This window comes from Dermacentor albipictus, chromosome 7 (assembly GCF_038994185.2).
Source record: "Dermacentor albipictus isolate Rhodes 1998 colony chromosome 7, USDA_Dalb.pri_finalv2, whole genome shotgun sequence".
NCBI classification, from domain to species: domain Eukaryota; kingdom Metazoa; phylum Arthropoda; class Arachnida; order Ixodida; family Ixodidae; genus Dermacentor; species Dermacentor albipictus.
This window is the reverse complement of record NC_091827.1, coordinates 89,009,879-89,033,635: the sequence shown is the minus strand read 5'-3', so window position 1 is coordinate 89,033,635 and position 23,757 is coordinate 89,009,879. Positions and strand designations below refer to the sequence as shown.

Here is a 23,757-nt window from a genome sequence, read left to right as displayed (position 1 = left end):
CGGACTTTCAGAGAAGCTCCTTTCGCGATACACAGGGCCCTACCGCGTGCTGCGCCAGGTGACGCCTGTGACGTACGAAATTGCCCCTGTGAGCTCAACCTCCTCATCTACTGTGGCACCTAGTGATGTCGTGCACGTCAGTAGGCTCAAGGCCTACTACACTGTTTCCAAGTCCGGCCTTTAGTCGCTCCGGGACGGCGCTTTTGCCGCCGGGGGTAGTGCTACGGAATAGTATTACCGATGACGAAGAGGCGAGCAGTACGAAGACGACGACAACGATTGGAGGCTAGCGCGGGCTGTTGCCTCTTGGCCAAGTGCGGCGTATTACGTTGTAAATATACTTGTATATAGCTTTTCATTTGCGTCTTCTTACGTAACAATATGACTAATTCCCATCAGTAGACGAGTGAAAATTCCAGGCCTAGATGAACTAACAACCAGACATATTTAAGATGGTTAGGATACTAAAACGAAAGGGCCAATGATGCGAGCAGTACGAGCCAACTTACGGGCTCACTTGGGCCGAACTTCTGCTAGGTGAAAACGAAACCAGCACAATCGTCAAAATATGCATTACTGCAATGGCACCACGTTACACATTTAATGAACATTCTTGGACCCAGAAGATGGGTTACAGCAAACACATGTCCATGTGAGGGCCATGTCACACATTGTCATGCTGCAACGTGGCAACCCGAGTCAAGTTAGCACTTGCCTTGCCAAGCGTATAAATACATGGGCTGTCTTCCAGAGCATTGCTTCAGTTCAGTTACAGCTTTCCATGTACATTTTAGACGAGCTACCCTATCTAAGCTAATGGCAGCTGCTGCCAGGGAGTATCCATGGCAGAGACTGGTTGAGGACCGTTACTTGGCAACAAATTGTGTGACAGAGTTTAGTTTAGTTGCAGTGCTTTAGCGAGAGTGCTTCGTTATGTTGCATTAAGGTATACCTGCAGAGCACGATTTCCATGCAGAAGTGTGCGATCGCGCCAACAGATCACTAATTGAGTATTGCTGCTGAATGCATCAATTCTCTGCCAATTCTACTTGCACTCGAGTATATTTAATTCCACCTTCAGCAAACGAACGCTTACTCACCACTTGCTAAGACTTTTGAAGCCAAAGCATCTTGCAGATGTGCATTTCTGTTCTCCAAGATGAGCATCTTTTCTTTTAGAGTTCTTAGCTCTTCAGCGACGTCTTCAAACTGCTTGCTTTGTTCCTCAAGCTGCTTGCTTTGCTCTGCAGTTTCTTTTTTGCACTTCGCGAGTTCTTCTTGAACGCATCCTTGGTCACAGCATGTGCAGTGCACATGCTGTGACCAAGGATGCACGACTATCTACGACTATCAAGGGTCGCCTCTACGCCCCAGCCTAACAAAGAGCGCGAAAAAATGACTGCATTTTTACCCTCATCACTTATACAAACATGCTAAGTGATTTATGTGGTGAGAAGCTTGTTTCTGGTAATGTATATTGATTAAGCAGGCTGTTCACAAGCTGTAGACCGAACCAGCTGGAAAATGCTCCAGTTAGTGAAGTGCACCTTCCCGCAACGCCGCCTCGGTCGCTCAGTCACCTTGGTCCACGGTGTAAGAATAATTTAGGTGTTGACACTGCGGCCGGCGCACCGTCCTGGTTGTGTTCGCCGCCGGCGCTGTTTCCGTTTCCCGGCGACAGGTGGCGCTAGTAGGTGGAGGCTCTCGGATTTGCGCTGCGTAGGTTATCGATGCTAAGCGTTGCTCGTTTGTCGAGCTCGATATCGGGGTATATAGAAAAGTATGCGCAGGCATGAATACACCGGGATTCTGCAGTAACAAGACTGATTATCTAAATGAATGTGCAACTGATTTCTCGACGACGTTTTTATTATAGATCTGGTATCTAGCATACGTTGAAGCCAGTGTATCAATCGTATTTTCTAGTTGCGCCCGCCAATGTTAGCTAATTAAAGCAAAAATAAATAAATTGTAGCCGGATTTTCGGGGAAATAGCGTAAGGACAGCTAGCCAAAATGCCGTTCCGAGCTTCGGTCGTCAACCCAGCAATCTCGCGCTGTGCGCTGGCGGTGCGGCTGCCGCCGCTGCTCATCTTCCTCTTTACAAAATAAACGTCCTCAAAGCACCTTGAACCATTGCACCTCTAGCTTACACATGTACTTGGTTACAAACTTCGCTCGACACGCGACCCCTACGCAGGCTTCTGCTCAGTGTTAAGGCGATGGCGGTTATACTTTGCGCCAGTACTGCAAGCCGTGTGCAGTACAGCTTGATGAAGGGCATGTCACACGGCTAAATCCATCGCAACTCTCAAAGCAGTATATCTTGCGCTAGTTGCCCATGAATGGGCATAATTTTTCTATTCTACTCTGTCATTTCAAGAGAACAATGCGCGCTCTTATATTAGAAAAAAAATGTCCGACCTGAAGTAGGTCTGGTGGTGTGTACAGTGCTCTTACATTTGTGTAGAATATTAGGAATGGCATGCTGAAAGGGGGGCTGAACATATAATTTATTCTGTTACAAAACTATACATTGCATGGCACAAACTGTTTAATACATACATTCACAAAAAATCTAACAAAATTAGTACATTCTGTAAACTTGGCAACACGATTCAGGATGAACAAAGTTTCGCAAGCTTTTTTTTCTCTTGAGCTTGTTTTTTCAAGTTCATGGTTGCAGCTTTGCAGTGCTGCCTCATTCTCATGGTTAAGAAATAGTGCAGAATTTGTGCAATGACCTCTTCTTTGTGCTGAGCACATGGAAAAGTCAAGGTCTTTGTGTCAAGCACATGCTCCACCGTTTCCCAGTATACAGACTGACTGTCGGCATTTTTTGCAAAGTGCTCCTCAGCTACTCTCAACAGCTCAAAGAGATTCGCGTTGGGGTGCAACAGTCCACCCCTGCTCTTTGTGTTGGTCAGGGATGCTTCAGCAGAGCTGTTTTGCGGAATGGTAAAAGCAGACCGGCAACAATCGCACGTGGTGGCTTTCATCAACTTTCGGCTCAAGAATCCAACCACATAGTAAAGTATGCAGTCAACGACTTGCGCTGTATCCTTTCCGTTTACTGTGATAACATCCTCACATTCCCAGTCCTCAACAAGAATCAGTTTATCAAGCTTTTCTTTTAGCTGATCAATGAAGCCAGGCGAAGAGTTGCTTGCACTGCCTAGTTCGATCAGGGCTCTGAAGTCTGATGCGTCTAGTAATGGCTTCTCATCGACCACGCAGCAATTGCCAAACTTGGGAGGCCTCAGAAGACTGTAAATGGACATTGTATTGTACAGTTGCATAAATGTTGGCATTGAAGGATGGTCATTCTGGCTTCCAGCAAGTCTTATCTTGCCAAAGAATCTTTCGATCGGATCTTGATTCATTTTATTTGTAAGAACGTATCTGAACTCGTACTGATGCAAAAGAACCTCACAAAGCTCTTTAGTTGATCTCAAGGTAACTCGGAGCCCTTCAGAAGTGCTTTTTGTCAGGAACATATCTTTCGTGATATTTCCACTCTGCAGCTCTTTTTCCCAGTTATCCAACCATTCTACCCCACGTGACAGAATGCCTAGGTCAGAGCCCTGCTTTGTGACACCTTCATGAGGAAACCGCCGGTTCAAGGCATCGAAAAGATTATTAAGAAACAATGTGAATTCTTGCGTGGCTTCAGTGTCTCCCAGACTGCGCACACCACGGTTTCTGTAAAATTCAATACCTGCTGCCATCGAGCGACTGAACACTTGCGTGGCAAGCTTTACCCGCGTCTTTTCACAGTTGCTTGGATAAATGTGGGAATGTGTTATTTTTGGACACACCTTCAAAGCTCCAACATTCGCTTGGTCTTCTTTATAAACTGCTGCATAGTCCTCCCACCTAATCCAACGTCCCTCCTTTTTCAGGTACCTTTGTTGCAAAAGACGGTTCCTGATGCATTTAAAGAGGTGTGGAGCATCAGAAAATGCAAAAACTTTTCGTGTGGGGTCGCTTGGATGTGTGAAGGAGTTCCGGCAGGCTTCTAGTGACCCACTTATACCCAGTGTTCGCCACATAGTCCTGTTTGTCGAAGCTCCATCACAAACAAACCCATGAATTTTTGCTCCAGCTTCCTCCATAAGTAAAATTGCCTGAAGGAGCAACTGTGCAAGAATAGTACCCCTCGTGGCAACTTTTGCTGCAAAAACACCTATTGGCTGAGCATAACTTTCACCAAAAGGGCAGAACATAAAAACAAGAGCATGGTCTGCAAGCTCGGTACTGTTTTCCGTCTCTGATGCCAGACCGACGTAGGTCATTGTCTTTGAGTTGACAGCCTTACTTTTACGGACTTGCATCTCATCAAAGATGATAATACCGTGCCGCTTGAAGTCATCTTTCTTTTCAAGTTTCTTTTTTAAGGCTATGAAGAACTTACTATCAAAGCCTGTTTTAAAGCCCACCAATGAGATGTAGCGGTGTATTGTTCGTACTGAAGGCAAGGCGAGAATTTCACTCTCCATCAAGAATCTGTATCCTCCAGGTGACCTAATATGGAGGAGAAGGCAGAGCAAGATGCAGTCATCTGAGTATCTTCTACCGTTTTTTGAGCGAGCTTTGCCTGCAGCTACACACTCTTTCAACACCAGCTTTTGCGCTTCAGGAAGGTTTGCTTCTCTGGAAAGGCGTTCGAGTGTTTCATTACTGATTTCTAGTAGTTTTGATTTGCAGTTAGCCAATTCTTGTTCAAGATTATGTTTTTGCTTTTGAAGCCGCACTTTTGACTTGTAGCAGGCAATCCTGGCGCGCCGCAACATTTCAATGCGTGTTTTTTTCGATGGACTGGCCGGAATGCGAATGTGTTTCAGTTGAGAATTCTTTTTCTTTCGTGCAGCATGAATACGAAGTACATCTTTTAACTTAGCACATGCATTGCAACTTGTACTCTCTGTCACTAGTAGGCAACGGTTGTGCCGCCAGGTTCCACATTTGTCAATATATGCGCACTCGGGGCGTATATTATTGTACATTTCACCACTGGGACCACCTGCACACACATGCATTTCATGAAAGACCCGTACTGCACACTCTATATCAGCTAGGGAATTCATGGGCAAACCAGAACTTATGGTCTGTACGTTAACAAAACGGCCATAAACAAAACATTTCACTGACAAGGAGTCATTATGTGATGTGGTTACTTCTAGTACTTTTCTATGAAAAGGCGCCTGGTTACTCTCTTTCGGCAATTCTAGCTCACTGAAAACAACAGATTTAACCCCAAATCTGTCAGAAACTTGGACTGCCCAGGCTTCACTTGGGAGTTTAAGGCTGGAAGCACAGCCTGACAGAGCGGAAATTGTCATTTGCTGTCCTCCGTCCTGGAGGAACAGGGACTCGGTGGGTCGCTGCTCTTGCGTTGGTCCATGACTTCTCTCTTGCTCCGTAGTTTTTTGAGATGAGGAAGAAACTTGTTGCTGAATGAAAAGAAATGATAGAATTAGGAATGTTTCTGCCGTCCGAACTAAGCCAAAGTTTCGTTTACGTCATCTATATTATGTCATTACTTCTCTTAACAAGTCGGTGTTATATGTTTCTTACTATTTTATTATTTCTTATTAATCTAAAATTTTCCTGTTACCAACCTCTTCTTTAACGCCTGAACGGCGCTGAAATTAAATAAATGAATGTGCACTTTCCGGATGGCACCTAATAGTGAGCAAAGCTTATGCGATTACTAGCACACTGTGCTCTTAGATGTCCAATGAGATCCTGGCTAATTAATTATAATCAAATAAATATACTGAAGGGAAGAAAACACGGCTGCAGCAACCGTATCGTATTTACGATAATTTCCGCTCAGTAGGTATTGTAGAACAATATCATGATTTGTTGCGCCTAGTGAGCTTAGGTGAAGCGGCTGGAGGAATGCCACCTGAATTTAAAACAGGAAATTACCTTTTCAGCTGTGTGACTAGGTGCGTCGGCAGTGCATGTGCCACTCAATGTGTCAGTATCGTGTTGAAAAGGATCCTTTTCTTCACGTGGAGGGGGCGCGACGCTGCTGAAATCCAAGCGTGGCCTCTTACAAGGCGCGTCTGTTGATTCGGCATCAGAATATTTTGAACTCGTTGTGTCAACCAGCAATAAACTTGGTGTATTTTCAACGGCCAGGTGTAGCTCTTCAGAAGCATTCGACGCTTCTGGCTGTCCTTGCTTCTTAGGCTTCTGAGAAGTCGGCGGCAGAGCCTGCCGTTTCCGCGGAGGTTTTCTCGTTTTTTGCTGCACAGTCAAGTATCCTGGGCAATTCGGGAAAATGCTAGGCACAGCGTCGGGTGAGAGCACCGGCTTTTTTGTGCGTGCAGAAGGACGTTCCCCTTGTATTCCGCGTGATATGTTGCAGAGATCACTTCATTCGGGAAGTGCTTCGCGCACACGTGGTCGGTAGGCTGCAAAACTCTGTCTGCTCTCGGAATCGCCCGTCGCCACTTTTCTAAACGTTCGGGTTCACGCGGAGCCTTGAAAAGCGACACACGCTCCGTGCATGTCCGATACCCCGACTTGCAATTCGGTACAAAGCACTTCTTGCCCATTTTGAAGCGCAGCAAGCCTGAGCGCAACTAATTGCACTCGGCGTCACATGACGCGGCGTGGTATACGTTGAGTGAATCCCAGCAGAATACCAATCAGCCGAACAATGCACTCACAGGACTGACAGGCACAACCAAACACTTTTCGAGAATCCGGAGAAGCCTTCACACACACACACACACACACACACACACACACACACACACACACACACACACACACACACACACACACACACACACACGAGTGTCAGCAAGTACACTTCTGCACCTATACCACGTGTATTCACCCCGCGCGTGGCGTGAAAATTTCTGAACGCACCCGAGCGGGCAGCGCGGGCCCCTGGGCTCCCATACTACAGCGCCATCTGTACCCTTGCGGCGAAAACTACCGCCGATTCAAGGTCATCTGCGAACACAATCTGCCCGCGCGTTCTCTCTACGGGGAGCGGCGAGTGTCAGCACCTAAATTATTCCTACACCGTGCCTTGGTCTAGCGAAGTGTACTTTACAGCAAAGCCAGGGCGACGCGCTCCAGCACTGTAGCAGACGACGCGAAGCACCTCCCCCAGCTCCGTGTGCGCCTGCGCCGCTTCGCTTCGATGCGCCGCCACGCCGGACGCACTGGTGCCCCGCGGAGCACGGCCACGGTGAGCCGTGTTCACCCCAAGAGTGGACGAGCCTGTACATCAGACCGAACACGTCTCGTTGCGACTCAGAAACATTTATCGCACAAACAATAAAGGCCTGAAAGTCCCATAGTACGCTGATCCTGGTGTGCAAGTACCTTTTAACATCGATGTGGCAAAAAGCATGACAAATGTATTGAGTTTAATGCTAGATCACTACACGTTGAGACTGAAGATGCTAGAGACCCACGACACAACACTGTTCCAGCGCTGATCTCACATTTTCAAGCAGGCTGTGTCAGGTTACGATGGCAGAGTCTCTGACCGTCTACCCCAGCGATCACAATGCAATACTATGCAAGTGTGTGTGCGCGTAATCAATGGCTACACGATCTAAAGTAAAGGCTGTGGAACTTAACGAAATGTGTCTTCATTCAACTTCAACACTCAAAAAATGCAATCCTAAACAAGATCAAATCACATATGCGTACCATCGGGTCGCTCAGCATTTAATGGGTTCCTTGCGTGGTCATTGGCTTTGGACTTTCAGTTTGCATTGGGGAAAGCTTCACATTCAACCATCTTTCTTTCAGAAAGGGGCTTTTTTAAACTGATTAACACTGCACAGGCCCAGAAAGAAAGGCCAGTCGACAATCCAAAACCAGATAGCCACACAGAAATAACAGTACCTTCATTCAGAGATGCTGGTGTGTTGGTCACTTGGCCTCCAGTTTGTTGAGGCAGACCTAAAGCCTCTGTTGGCTGCCGGTAGCCCACAGACAGGTTGCTCATACACTCGACCTGTGCACTGACTTCGGCCTCCTTCTCTTGGGCTTTGCCTCGAGCAACCTCTGCATTTAAATTCATTAATGCACTGTTCAGGTAAACTGCCAATGAATGACTGCTGTACACCTAAATCTGCAGAAAAAGTTTATTACTGCCTGCCACCGCTTCAGCAACATGAAGAGGTCATACATTGAGTACACGAAGTTATTGCACACCTTCTTCATGCCCCAGCATGAAGAACATGCCATCATGCAAGGGTAGCGATGTAGGCTTGTTCGTAAATCTTGACAAAAGGGAGTTAGAAACACCATGACAAAGGAAGGCATGGTGAAATCCACAGGCCAACGGTGCTTATTTCCTTGACCAAGCTGAACTGAGGTACCATCAGTACGAAATGGCACTGACATGATCAATCTGCTCAGATTCAGTTTTGTTAGGCCAGTGGCTTCAGTATTTCTACCTACAATTAGTTTGATAATAAGCTTAAACCAGTAAACTCCAAGAAAAATTTTGGGAAAGTCGCCAGGTATGAATAGAGAATGTCAACAGTGACCATAATAACAAATAACTTGGCATCAAGCAAGGGTTATCCTGGATGTAAATATAAATAGCAATTTTTATGAACGTGAACTGTGTGTGAAAACTGCACAAAGAAGCAGCTGGGAATTTTACAATGGTTTTACGTGCTGCAGGTCATCTAACAAACTATTAAAATAATTAAATTCTGGAGTTTTACGTGTCAACCATGACATGATTACAAGGCACACCATAGTGGGGGGACATCAGATTAATTTTGACCACCTGCAGCTCTTTAACGCACACTACTGCACAAAACATGAGCGTTTTTTGCATTTTGCCCCCCCGAAATGGGGCCACCGTGGTCGAGATCTCATCCTGCACCCTCGGACTTAGCAGCGCAATGCGAAAGCGACAACGCCACCATGGTGGGCTGTCTATCAAAACATGACTAAGTGAAATTATAAAAAACCAACAAATTATAGTCAAGGAAAGCATAGGGAATTACAGTCAAGGAAAGCATAGGGGGCATTTCGGTGTACATATAATTTAAATGTAAAATGAATAAATTAAAAAAATTTAAGTGGATGAAAAAACAACTTGCGACTGGTGGGGGCCGAACCCACGACCTTTGCATAATGCGTGCATTTACTGCATGTTGTAGGCTCAGTCCCCACGAGCAGCAAGTTGCTTTCCATCCCTTACATTTCCCATTGCTTTACCATTCCTACACTTCAATTAAAACTACAAATAATTTCCCATACGCTTTCATTAACACAATTATCTGTTGGCTGCTTATGGTTATGATACACAAAATTAAGGCCCCTCGGTTCCCCTTCTCATTCAAGTGCAATATTGTGATTTCTGCTAAGGGAGCACAGAGTAAATAGATCTATAAAATCATTGTTATTTCGTCCCTTATGCAGATGCAGACGTTTCTATGGCAGCGTTGCACATAGCTGGCATGATGAAACAATAGCTCATTATCCACACAATTAACCTTTTTTTTAATATCTAACAGGAGCATATTCTTATTCACTGCAAAGAAGTACCAGCAGCAAGAGGCCATAAGAAAGTACATGTGCTCTCCAGCACTCATGGTAAAATTACAAGCCAATGAGCACCAATCTGTATAAGCAAGCAAAGCCCCTGCAATTTGTTAATGTGCCTCCTAGCAGAAATTTGATCATGGTGGTCACTATTTCCTGTTGCAGGGTGATAGGCTACCTGAGAAATGCATAACGTACTCACCAATCTTTTCCAGCAATGCACTCGTGAGCTTTTTATTTAGCTCTCCGGCTTCTTTGAGCTCGAGCTTCACTTTCTTGAGCTCCTTCGCCTGCTTCTCAATTGTGGCTTTCAGCTGGGCCACCAGCTCTTCCGTTTGCGATTCACTGGACTGAAAATTGAAGCAGTGCAAAAAAATATGGATCACTATAAAATACTGAGTACTGTGCTTCTGGCCATTTTGCCACATAATATGGTTCCAAAATAGTCCTCAATGTTTTGTTCCTACCTCATGCTGGTGCAAAATTCTGTCGTGCAGAGCCTCTGTGGCTGCCAGCCGCTGCTTTTTAGCATCTCTCGGTGTTGGCTCCTTCTACACAGGCAGGATCAGAGTAGGAATGAAATCTTACCTCAAGGTTAAGTACCTATAAGCATATTTGAATATGAAGCATTCTTTGTCTCATTCTTTACAATTCGTAGTAGGTAGGTGCGTAGGTTCTTGTCTCTCCTCGCTTTAAAAAAAAGAAAATGTGGCCCAATGGTTGAATCACGCCTCTACCGTTGAGCACAGCAACTTGGTGCTTCAACCACTAGGTCACAATCACGCGCATGCTTCTCTTGTTCTAAAGCCAGCCAGCTCTTTGAAACACTCGGTGCATGTACCACACGCCTTTTCCTTGTCTTCTTTCTCTTTCTCTATGACCGCTCGTTCTTTAGGTGCCTTGTACTTTGGGACCGGCCCACTTTTCCCAGTACTCTTTTCATAGCAGTTTGCGCAATGTAGAAACTGAACTTCGTGACTACCAGGCTAATCATATTTATCTCTTCTCTGGAGTACAAATTCCACCATTTTCACTCTTCACTGAAGTACAAGTTCCATCATTTTCATGTACCCTGCATGACATAGCCCTAAGCCTCAACAATTATGACAGTCGCCGATGACATCACAATCAGTGTATCTCCTTAGTTTGCCCACTACCGCAGAACCCAATAATTGCCATATCCTAAGGATGCGACAAACAGCCAGCAATGGCAATGGCCGATCATGCCATTGCTGCCTTATGGTCCTTTGCAACATGGTCATCGTTACGCTGCTGTCCTGACACATGCATACACTCACTACCCACACACAACTGCTCAATTCACAAAAGCTCACTCATCCACTTGGTTTTGCTCAGTCGAACTGCTCAATAGGCAGGTAGCTGCAAAATGCTTTGCATAACATCCGAATTTCACACTGAATGGTATTTGCACAACTTTTTAGTAGCTGACAATGCAATTATTATCTCACTGAAATCTTATTAAGCTTCGAATGCCACATAACTAGCATACAAGGTCCTGGTGGTATCAAGATATAGTGGGAAAGCAATGACTAGACCTTCAAAGTACTAGTGCTCAGAAACACTCACCCTTTGCTTGCGAGGTCTCAGCTGATCTTCAATTTTAATTAATCGGGGAAAAGGTTCCCTCATTTTTTTTTAATTTAGCGTTCAGGGCTTCCAGAGTGTCTAAAGCCAAAAGGGCACCACAGTTCACTGGTCACATTTAACTGCAGTCAACAGCCAACATCAAATGCATGCAGCTACACATAGATGTACAACGTAACTGAAAATTTAAGAGTCGCACGGCAATCAGCTGGCCACAATTATATTTATGACAATTTCCTTGAACAACCTTTCTTTCACCCATATTCCATGATTACCCAAATGGTTGCGGAGACTAACGGCCACTGTGCTTTTCAACTCTTTTTTGCAGACTGTAACGTATAATCAAGGTCAAATGAAATTGAAAGAACAAAATGTGTGGTCGAAGCGTACCTGTAGGGAAAGAGCATGCCGCTGGCCAGTCATTGTGCATGGCTGCTTACACTACTGCTTTGTTCAATGGTCGTTTTACATTTCCCAGTTCAGCAATGCCTTTTTCACTTGCCAATATGGTTAAAGTGCATACAACTGTCACCACTCGTGCTGCGTGATATGGCTCGCACATGCCCTGCTTCCTAACCTGCATCACTGCTTTTGCTCCCACAATCAAAGACCCCGCAGGGGCGTCTGCGTAAGCAGGCGTTTGGTGTGTTGCGCCACCACGTACCCGAGCACACGAGGGTTGGACCCTCCCGCGTGTAGCCGTGCGCGGCTTAGCCGTGTCAGGGGAAAGGGGGATCCTGGGGGTTGAGCCGATGCTGGGTGTTTGGACCTTTAAGGCCCCCCGGCGGAGGCAACACACCCCTTTGGCCTCTGCTTCACATAGACGGCACCTCCAGACTGACCCACCTGGAGGACATCGGCAGTCGCCTTTTCCTGTCTCTCCCTCCTCAAATCTTCGTCTTTATCTCTCACTTTTTGACCTTTCCTGTCGTCTTCTCTCTTCTTTTTACTTCGTTTCTCCTGGCGGCAAGGGTTAACCCTGTGTGGCTATCCAACCTTGGGTACACCATATTCGGTTATAGTGACGGCGTACGACTGTCGTCGTGCAGACTTGTATGCAAGCTCTGCCGCGTCCCCTCGTTGGGCTCCGGGGTGGGCGGTCGGCGCTGTTGCCGAACGTATACAATTTTTCATGGAAACTTCTTTCCCTTCCCTTGCTGATCGCCCTCAGAAACGAGGGCGCACCGAAGATGTCTTCAAGTTTTTTGGACGTCAAATCCAGAATTTTCCCCGCTTTCACGTTATTCACGCTGAAAAGCCAAACAAAGTAGCCCGAAACATTTCACCATTCCTTGTTTCAAAATCCCTGACCGATGCTTTTGGTCCAGGTTACAAGGTGTCGAGGATGGCAAGCGGCGACCTCCTCTTGGAGCTCCGCGATCTAAAACAATACGAGAAACTACCGCAACTAGTGTCATTTGGCGAGACCCCCATTACAGTAACCCCACACCGTACAATGAACACCACCCGTGGTGTTGTGTCAGATGATGATTTACTTGAGCTGACTGAAGCGGAACTCCTGGAAGGCTTCAGCGAACAAAATGTGATCAACGTCAGAAGAATAAAGATGAGGCGTGATGGTAAAGAGATTCAGACGAGGCACCTAATAATTACTTTTGGATCAAGTATCTTGCCCGAGTCAATCGAGGCCGGGTACATCAAGCTCCGTGTTAGGCCTTACGTGCCCAATCCACTCCGATGTTTCAAATGTCAGCGCTTCGGCCACAGCTCGCAGAGCTGCCGCGGCCGCCAAACTTGTGCTAAATGCAGTGCCACAGAACACACCACTGAAACTTGTGAGAACGCTCTCCACTGTGTAAACTGTGATGGGGAGCACGCCGCGTACTCGCGGTCGTGCCCATCGTGGAAGAAGGAAAAAGAAATTGTAACCATAAAAGTAAAAGATAATATATCGTTCAAAGAGGCACGAAGGCGGGTAGCATACCTGCCAAAGAAAAGCTTTGCCGAAGTGGCGCGTCAGGGGGCAGCGTCACAACGGCCTCCGGTGGCTGTCCGACCCACAAGCAGTGAGTCGGCAGTCACGCCATCTGCCCCCGCGGCGGTTGCAGCTAGCGCTGCTCCGTCTACCCAGCAGACGGGGCCACCGACCCCGAAGGTGAGCGCAGCCGAGGCTGCCCCACTCTCCCCGGCCCCTTCCAGCGCTGGCAACAGCCGGCGCAGCCAAATTCCTCAGGGAGCCCCATCGACCTCCGCGCTGGTGGGCGCTGGGGTCTTGCCCTCCAAGGCGGGACTCTCTCTGAAAACTTCTCGCTCGCAAGAGCACGTGTCCGGCGCCTCACAAGAGGCAATGGACACAACACCTATCCTCAAGGCGCACCTAGCGCCTAAGGAGCGGCGAGGCTCCCTCGAACGCTCCAGGAAGGGCAAAACTCCCGTTACAGGGCCTCGAAAGGCTCTGTAATTTAATCATTGTAATTTCCATAATCACTACTTCTCTTTCTGTACACACAGCACCTACTGACCTCCAATATGGATACACAAATAATTCAATGGAACGTCAGAGGTCTTCTCAGAAACCTTGATGATGTGCAGGAACTTATACAAAAACACAATCCAAAAGTGCTGTGTTTACAGGAAACACATTTAAAAAACAAACACACAAACTTTCTTCGACAGTATCTAACTTTTCGCAAAGATCGCGATGATGCCGTCGCATCATCGGGCGGTGTTGCCATAGTCACTCATAGAAGTATAGCTTGCCAACCTTTACAGCTACAAACGCCCCTTGAAGCAGTGGCGGTTCGAGCTGTCCTACTAAACAAACTCATCACTATTTGCTCGCTTTACATACCCCCGCATTACCAACTAAACAAACATGAATTTCAGTCCTTGATAGATCAATTGCCAGAGCCCTATGTTGTTCTTGGCGATCTCAATGCGCACAGCAGCCTGTGGGGAGACTCTCGTATCGATGCGCGAGGCCGTCTCGTTGAACAGTTCCTTTTTTCGTCTGGTGCGTGCCTACTAAATAAGAAAGAACCCACATATTACTCTCTTGCAAACAGAACCTTTTCGTCAATAGATCTTAGTATAGTTTCCGCGTCTATACTACTCGAACTCGAATGGGAAGTTACCAACAATCTTTACGGAAGCGACCACTTCCCTATACTGCTAAAAACACATAAAGAAAAAGAATGTCTACCACAGGCTCCTAGGTGGAAGATCGATACAGCCGACTGGGAGAAGTTCGGAAACTTAACTAGTATCTCATGGAATGACATATCTTGTTTAGGAATTGATGCTGCTGTGCAGTATCTCACAGCCTTCATTATAGATATAGCATCTAAATGCATATCAGAAATAAATGGCTTGGCATACAAACGGCGTGTCCCGTGGTGGAACGACGATTGTAGGATCGCTCGTAAAAAACAGAACAAAGCGTGGGGGTTGCTACGAGCGTCTCCCACTGCGGAGAATCTTATTAACTTTAAGAAAATAAAGTCCCAGGGCCGGAGAACCCGCCGACAGGCTAGAAGAGAAAGTTGGGAGAAGTTTTTATCGAATATAAATTCCTATACAGATGAGGCCAAAGTCTGGAACAAGGTAATTAGGATAAGAGGGCGGCAAACATATTCACTACCTCTAGTAAACACACAAGGCGATACACTAAAAGACCAGGCAGACTCACTTGGGGAGCACTTTGAGCGAGTGTCGAGCTCAACGCACTATTCCCAATCCTTTCTTAAACATAAAGAAATAGTGGAGCGTAAGCCAATCATACGAAAGTCTAGGCAGAATGAACCGTATAATCGGCCTTTCGGTATTGCCGAGTTGAGAGCTGCCTTGAACACATGTAAAAGCACTGCACCGGGACCAGACAGAGTCATGTATGACATGATCAGACACCTACATACAGACGCACAAATTACACTTCTTACACTATACAATACTATTTGGGCTTCGGGATACCTCCCATCCACATGGAAAGAAGCGATTGTGGTTCCTGTTCTAAAGCAGGGAAAAGACCCTTCCTTGGCGGCAAGTTACCGTCCGATAGCTCTAACTAATTGTCTGTGTAAGCTTTTTGAAAAAATGATTAATCGCAGACTTATACATTTCCTTGAGCTCAACAATATACTCGATCCTTATCAGTGTGGATTCCGAGAAGGGCGGTCCACAACCGATCATCTTGTGCGCATGGAAGGAAATATCCGTGATGCCTATATACATAAACAGTTTTTTCTATCAATATTCCTCGATATGGAGAAGGCATATGACACGGCATGGCGTCACGGGATCTTGCGAGACCTGTCGGAAATTGGCATCCGTGGAAATATGCTGAACACAATTGAAAGCTATTTGTCAAACCGTACCTTCCGGGTAAAAGTCGGCAATGAACTCTCACGTCCCTTTACGCAGGAAACTGGTGTACCCCAGGGAGGCGTGCTCAGCTGCACTCTCTTTATCGTCAAGATGAACACGCTACGTGCTTCACTACCACCTGCCATTTTTTACTCCGTATACGTAGACGATATACAAATAGGCTTCAAATCCTGCAACTTCACAGTATGCGAAAGACAGGTACAGCAGGGCTTGAACAAGGTTTCCAAGTGGGCAGACGAAAACGGATTTAAGGTCAACCCCCATAAAAGTTCTTGTGTTCTCTTCACAAGAAAGAGAGGCCTGCTCCCAGATCCTTGTGTAGAACTGGGAGGACAACAAATTCCTGTCAGCAAAGAACACAAATTCCTTGGTGTTATTCTTGACTCTAGGCTGACTTTCATTCCTCACATAAAACATCTTAAAGAAAAATGTCTAAAAACAATGAACCTACTTAAAATCCTATCCCACACATCATGGGGTAGCGACAGGAAGTGCCTGTTGAATCTTTACAGGAGCCTAGTTCGGTCACGAATAGACTATGGAGCCGCAGTATATCACTCTGCTGCCCCGAGCGCGCTAAAGATGTTAGACCCCGTACACCATCTGGGAATCCGTCTGGCCACTGGCGCATTTAGAACAAGCCCTGTTGAAAGTCTGTATGTTGAGTCCGATGAGTGGTCACTCCATTTTCGGAGAACTTACATCAGCTTCAACTATTTCCTGAAAGTGCGCTCTAATAAGGAACATCCGTGTTTCACAACCGTTAACGACTTGACATGTGAAACACTTTTTCATAACAGGCCCTCTATGAGACTTCCTTTCTCACTGCGTGCAAGGGAACTTAGCAGGGAAATGGATGTCCCAGTTCTCGAACAACGCCTAATGCCTCCAGCTAAGCTAGTACCGCCCTGGGAGTGGCAGCTGATAGAGTGTGACACATCCTTTGTACAGGTCACAAAACATGCGCCAGAGACACATATCAAAATGCACTTCTTGGAGCTCCAGTACAAGTACTCGTGCACAGAGTTTTATACAGACGCTTCTAAGTCGCATGCCGGGGTGTCATACGCAGCCATTGGCCCATCCTTCTCGGAATCCGGTGTACTGCACCCTGAAACAAGCATATTTACGGCTGAGGCCCATGCACTATTGTCGGCTGTGAAACATATCAGAAAATCAAATATTCAAAAAACAATTTTATTTACAGACTCCTTAAGCGTCGTAAAAGCCTTGAAGTCGCACTGTAAACACAGAAACCCCGTAATTACTGAGCTCTATTCCGTCCTCTGTAGAGCGTATATGTCTAACCAGCATGTCATTATATGCTGGGTGCCTGGACATAGGGGCATCGAGGGTAACGTTCTAGCAGACCAGATGGCCACATCAATTTCATTGCATACAGTCAGTCCTACTGCTTCGGTGCCTGTCACGGACCTGAAGCCTTTTTTAAGAAGGAAACTGCGAAACCACTGGCAACGTAAGTGGGACGCAGAAGTAAATAACAAACTGCACGTGATAAAGCCACAATTAGGTTTCTGGCCTCCTGTAACAAAATCCCGCAGGACAGATGTCCTATTCTGCCGTCTTAGAATAGGACACACTTTTGGAACACATAACTTCTTACTCACGGGAAACGAGCCTCCAACTTGCGGTAGATGCGGGGAGAGGCTGACCGTCCTCCATGTCCTCCTGGAGTGTCGGAAAGCCGAATCTGACAGAAAGAAACATTTTCCGTTAGCATACCGGCAGCATATTCCCCTTCATCCTGTAATGTTACTCGGCCCAGAACCGCTCTTCGACACTAACGCAGTCCTAAGTTATCTGAAAGATGTTGTGTTGCATGTTGTTAGCCCAACATGTTCGTAGCGTCTTCTCTCTTCAGAGGATGGCGCCGCGATATTTCTTTCGTGTAGCACGTGCCTCTAGGCCCTTGTGTTTCAAGGGCTCTGGCGAGGCAGCAGTGCTTTAAGTAATTTTACCATCCTATATATTTTTATTGTGCATCATTCTTCTACGATGGATTTTAATGTTCATAGTATTCATCATTAGTCATCGCCATAATTTTATAGTACATAGATTTTACGCACTTTACTGCGACTATTTTAGGCCACTTTACAGCCAAGTCACATCTTCCATAATACATCCTTAACACTACCACCAGTCATGGCGCTCTTTGGCCAAACCTGGCCCTTGCGCCACAAAACAACATACATCATCATCATCACAATCAAAGAGCTCCAAGTGTCATAGCACCAGGAATACATTTGCACTGCAAGAGCAGCAATGATGCAGGAGGAACAACGAATCATAACTATGCTTGTGCCACATGACCCCACTGTTCGCATTTTCCTCACTATAAATAGTACCAATTAAGTTGTTGTAGTTTGTAAATTATGAGGATAACAAAAGGAAGAGAAAATTACTGCTGACTGCCTCGTAACTTTCCAGTACAGTCTCCTGAACTTCAAGAGAAGTCAGTAGTCTGCAAAGCAGCAATCTGTTTTCAGTGTTCATACAGGTTGTCATGTCTGGCATCCAAGAACTGGGCGGCGTAGACGTAGCGTCGAAAGAACGTTTATTCCTGCTACTTGGCAGGCAGCCAACAGGTTACATACTGCGCGCGGTGGGCCCGTGCGAGCGGTCTTTTAAAGCCAGCACGGGCTACCCGATAAGAGATAGCCGGGCAGAGAGCATGCGCAGACAGCACGCGATAACACGCGTGCTTGGTTTCGCGCGCACACAACATCTCCTTCCTCCTAATGAGCGCAAAGTCCTTTTGCCACATTATACAATGCAACTAATGCTATGGCTGATATCTGTCAGGAGGTCGCCGGTCCCTCTGTGGATAGCGTCGCTCCCCTGGAGGGTCGGTCGTTGCCGCAGGGGCCGCAGCTGGAAATGGCTCGTTGGCGCTCTCAGGATCCCTGAAATCTGGAATAAAATCTTCCGTGATGCTCTGCTTTGAGCTGTCGATGCTGAGCAGTAGCTGGTCTTGATGACGACGCCAAATGAGCACCCCATGATTCGTTCTAACGCGAACCTTGTATGAAACGGGGCCAGACTGCTGAATGATAGTGCCAGGGACCCATTTCTCAGGACCTCTGTAATTCCTCACGAGGACCTCATCATTGATGTTGAAAAGTCGCTCACGTGCCTTGCGTCGCACCATATCGGAGAGCTGTTGCTGAGCCACTCTTCCCCCGACAGAAGGCTTGACTGCGTCGAGTCTCGTGCGCAGTCGTCTACCTATGAAAAGGTTTGCTGGAGTTTCTCTTGTAGTCGCATGCGGCGTGTTGCGGTACGTCACCAGGAACGTCTGTAAGGTTGCCTGCAAGGAGTCTTGGGGTCGTCCTTTCCGCAACGCAGATTTCATTGTCTGTACAAATCTCTCCGCAAGGCCATTCGTGCTTGGATGGTACGCTGCACTCACGATATGACGACCACCGAAGCCTTTGACGAAGCTCTTGAATTCTTCGGAAACGAACTGTGGTCCGTTGTCGGTCACGATGGTCTCGGGTACGCCAAAACGCGAGAACAGGTCTTGGAGACACTGAATTGTGTGGTACGCCGTAGTCCTCTGCATGACATAAACTTCCGGCCATTTTGAGTGTGCGTCCACAGCAACAAGGAACATTTTGTCTTTCATGGGTCCAGCAAAATCCAAGTGAACTCTTTGCCACGGCGAAGTCGGCCATGACCATGGATGAAGCGGAGCCGGTGCTGGTTCGTTCCGTTGCTGTTGACACTCTTCACATTTCTTCACGTGTTGCTCTAGGTCCGCGTCGATACCAGGCCACCAGACGTAGCTCCTCGCGAGTTCTTTGCATCTTACGATACCGGGATGACCCTGATGAAGTTCCTCAAGCAAGAAGGCTCGGTGTTTTGAAGGCACAACTACTCTCATGCCGTACATTAAACACCCTTGATGAACTGTGAGCTCCAAACGCTTGTCGAAGAAATGTTTCAACTCCTTCTCAGCGACATGCGACGGCCAGCCAGCACTTGTGAAGTTCAGTACCTTGCTTAGTAATGGATCACGCCTCGTTTCACGAGCGATGTCTTGGCCTGTGACAGGCAGCGTTTCCAAACGAAGCGAATAAAAAATTTCGCTTTCTTCTTCTGATTGCTTTTCGCTGCTGTCGAGCGGCAAGCGCGATAAACAGTCTGTTTCCGCATTATCGGAAGATTTCTTGAATTCAAGAGCATAGTTGTAGGCTGACAGCGTCAGCGCCCAACGCTGCATGCGGGCAGCTGCCATCGCGGGAATGCCTGTTTTCGGGCCGAGAATTGTTTGCAGTGGTTTATGGTCAGTCACAAGCGTGAAGAACCTACCGTAGACGTAGAAGTGAAACTTCTTTACGCCGAATACGAGGGCAAGGGCTTCTTTCTCGATCTGACTGTAGTTCTTTTCGGCACTTGACAAGGTGCGGGATGCGTAGGCAACCGGTCGAACTGATCCATTTATCATTTTCTGCGAAAGAACTGCGCCTATACCGTACTGAGATGCGTCGCAGGCAAGTTGAAGCGGTCGCTTCGGATCATAATGGGCAAGAACTGGAGGGGAAGCCATAGCTGCTTTTATCTCCGTGAAAGCAAGCTGGCATGACGCATCCCACGTCCACTCCGTTGTTTGCTTTAGCAGCCTGTACAACGGCTGTGCCAAAGTCGAGAGACGCTGAACAAACTTGCCGTAATAATTGACCATCCCAAGGAATGACTGCAGTTGCTGCTTGTCTTTTGGAGCAGGCGCATTTAGTAGTGCCAGTACCTTTTCAGGCGATGCGCAAACACCCTCGGCGTTGATGACGTGGCCCAGATAACGGAGCTCTCGTTGAAAGAACGAGCACTTATCGCGCCGGATGCGCACACCGCGTTCCTGCAATCTTGACAAGACGGCTTCCAAGTTACGGAAGTGCTCTCGCTTGGTCTTGCCTGTGACCAGGATGTCGTCAAGGTAGCAACTGACTCCTTCCAACCCTTTCAGCATGTTGTCCATAATTCTTTGAAATATGCTTGGGGCGGACGAAATGCCGAAAGCCAGACGGTTCATAGTATACAAGCCCTTATGCGTGTTTATCGTCAGTAGTTTCCGGGAGCCTTCCGCCATAACTACCTGCTGGTAGGCCCTACTCAGGTCAATCTTCGAAAATTCCTCCCCTCCTGCAAGCGCTGCGAGAAGGTCATCTATCCGAGGTAGCGGGTAGCGGTCTACTTCTAGACAGGGATTGACGGTGGTTTTATAATCGCCACACAGTCGGAGGCTTCCATCCCTCTTCACTACCGGTACCAAGGGCGTTGCGTATTCGCTTGTAGCAACAGGCGTTATGATGCCAAGCTTCTCCATTTTCACAAGTTCCGCTTCTACTGCACGTTGCAGAGCAAAGGGAACGCTTCTTGCCTTTACAAACTTCGGCTGTGACCCCTCGCGAAGGACAAGCTCGGCCTGCTCTTCCGTGATGGTACCTAGCTCATCCTTGAAAAGTTCGGAATGGCTTTCTAGCATGGCTTCCAGCTTTTCTTGCCAGTGCTTTGATATTTCTCGAGAGAGACCAAGGTGATTAAAAAAAACTAGGTTCTTCCAATCCAAACGAATATCTTGCAACCATTCTCTGCCGAGGAGTGCCGGTCCTGTAGAGTCCACGACGTACAGGGGAAGCTCCACGCACTGGTCGTTGTGGCGCACGACGACTTTCGCCAGACCCTTCGGTTTTACTATGGCCCCAGTATACGTGCGCAGCTTTAACGATGCTGGCTGAAGTCGCTTACGTGGAAACAACCTCTGGAATTCGCGCCATGATATGACGGATACGGCTGCGCCGGTGTCAAGCTCCATCGTCAGTAGGACACCGTCAACGTTCACGGGTACAGTAAATGGGTCTGCGTTGAATGATTTAAGTGAGACAGACGACTCGTTTCGGACGGACGTGAGCATCTTCACACGTTTCCGGAGCTTTGCCTCCCTAGCTTTCTTTCCTTTCCTGCAGGCGCGTTGAATATGCCCTTTTCGGTTACAATTGTAACATGTATCGCCGATATGAGGGCATGCTTCGCTAGAGTGATTGGGTGACCCGCAACGGAAGCAGCTTGCCGACATCACAGACTGCTTTTCGCCTCGAACCTTATTCACTTCGTACGCCGGGGATGCGCTGTTATGCGTGAACGCCGCGCTAATCGTTGCAGTTTCCATGGCAAGAGCTCTATCTACGGCCTTTTGAAAGGTTAGCTTTTTGTCTTCCGTGAACAACACACGCTGAATGTCCTCGCGGAGCAGGCCGCAAACGAAACAGTCCCGGAGCGCTTCATCCAAGAAACTTCCAAATTCGCAACTCTGCACCAGCCTTCGAAGTTCCGCGACAAATTCGGTAATGGACTCACCGCTTCGCTGTGACCGCTTGTAAAATTTAGCACGCTCTGCGATGACAGACGACTGCGGTGCCAGGTGATCGCTCAGGAGTTTCAGGAGACTGTCAAACTCTCGTGACGACGGTGCGTCCGGTGCCGTCAGCGACTTGAGCAGCGCGTAGGTCTTCGCGCCGATGAGACTCAGGAACGCAGGAACCTTCTTTGCTACTGGAACATCGTTGACCAAAAGATAGGCTTTCAACCTTTCCTCGTACGAGCGCCAGTCACTCGTGGTCTCGTCGAAAGGTTCAATGTGGCCGATGTGACTCATGACTCACTTGGAAGTTTCGGCTGCCGTGATGCCAGTTTCAGGAATTTCACCGCAGGGAAATCTTCGTGGCGGGAAGCTTTTACACAGAGGCCAGGTTCTTCACACTGCGAATTCCGTACGGCGGTCATCCCATCTTCGTCGCCAATATGTCATGTCTGGCATCCAAGAACTGGGCGGCGTAGACGTAGCGTCGAAAGAACGTTTATTCCTGCTACTTGGCAGGCAGCCAACAGGTTACATACTGCGCGCGGTGGGCCCGTGCGAGCGGTCTTTTAAAGCCAGCACGGGCTACCCGATAAGAGATAGCCGGGCAGAGAGCATGCGCAGACAGCACGCGATAACACGCGTGCTTGGTTTCGCGCGCACACAACACAGGTCACCAAAGATATGTCAACAAATTAGCCTGAATTGTGCTTATTCATAAACAGCACAAAGCAGGAAAAGCACGCCGGCGTTCGTGTTGTCCTCTTCTCGTCCGTGTTTAATTGTGCGCTGGAACGACGTTTCATAATGCCAATCACAACCAACTGGCCCAGCTGTCCATACTTAGGAAAAATTGTACAGAGGGCCAAATGCACGTCGAGAACGACCGAACTGCGTGCTCCGGGCCGCTCGGAGCTACGTGCGCGACATCTAGCGATAACGCCTGGTTCGAGACGGGCGGAGTGTCGGCATGCGCGACCAAGCTGATAGCACTGCCTGTCTTTTCGGGGATCGCAGGATGCTGCGGCTTTACCTTCTGCTTCAGTCGTCAGAAGCGCTGATGTGCGCTGCCAGTCTGCGAAAGCGCATACGCGGCGGAGCGCACGCCACTGGCTTCTCTTTTTTTTTTACTTTCTTTTTGTGCACTATCAAAGCTCTGGCAGGGAGCATTTCACCGCATCATTCACGCGCCGGTGTACTGCATCGTCATCCTTGCCGCGAGCCTTATATCAGTGATCGAGGTTTGGCAGTTTTCGTTCTTCGGCAATTGCAGGAAGGCAAATTAGTATTAAAGGTGCCGCGAAGTAAGTGTAAGCGGCGGGTTTGTCTTTATTTCACTGTTCTTCTTTGCTCATTAAAGAAAACAGATTGCTGGCTTCTCATTTCACGCTCTTTTATTTTTTCCACAAGTTTACTGTTTATTAGGGGATGGAGAGGACAAACTAACGAATAGGGGCTCCCCCAGATTTCTTTAGGATCTCAATCCTCTTCGGCAGTGACTCGTAGAGGGAGTCGACGAGAGCGCGGTCATTCCGGAGATGTTCCCACTCATTTTCAATGGCTTCCCATAGCCCGTCCGGATTGCAATTGGAGAGTCCCGATTTCTTGGATAGGCTTTTCTTCATCAGTCCCCACACGTTTTCTATAATGTTAAGGTCAGGGCTTCTTGCAGGCCATGGAAGGGTCATAACGCCAAGCCTTTCAAAAAGGTCTCGGACAGTCTTGGCTGAGTGCACAGAAGCTCCATCTTGTTGAAAGTGATAGAGCCCATCCGGAAACGGCCCATCAAGCACATAAGGCAAGAGGACCGTTTCTGCCACCTCCGCGTAGACTTCTGCCGTCATACGCCCAGGAATGCGGTACAGGGGTCCTAGTCCATCGTAGCTG

The 23,757-nt window shown here is 47.6% G+C and overlaps 2 long non-coding RNA genes across 4 annotated transcripts in view; one reads left to right on the top strand and one right to left on the bottom strand.

Moving 5' to 3' along the window:
* LOC135916761 (uncharacterized) overlaps nucleotides 1-23,757 on the top strand; it is a 200,980-nt gene that overhangs the window by 98,948 nt on the left and 78,275 nt on the right. The gene's annotated exons all lie outside the window — the stretch shown is intronic.
* LOC139048055 (uncharacterized) lies at nucleotides 1,349-8,324 on the bottom strand. Its single transcript, XR_011507464.1, has 3 exons — nucleotides 7,884-8,324; nucleotides 7,053-7,247; nucleotides 1,349-1,580 (listed from the first exon to the last, which is right to left on the bottom strand). It is a non-coding gene; the product is annotated as an uncharacterized lncRNA (long non-coding RNA).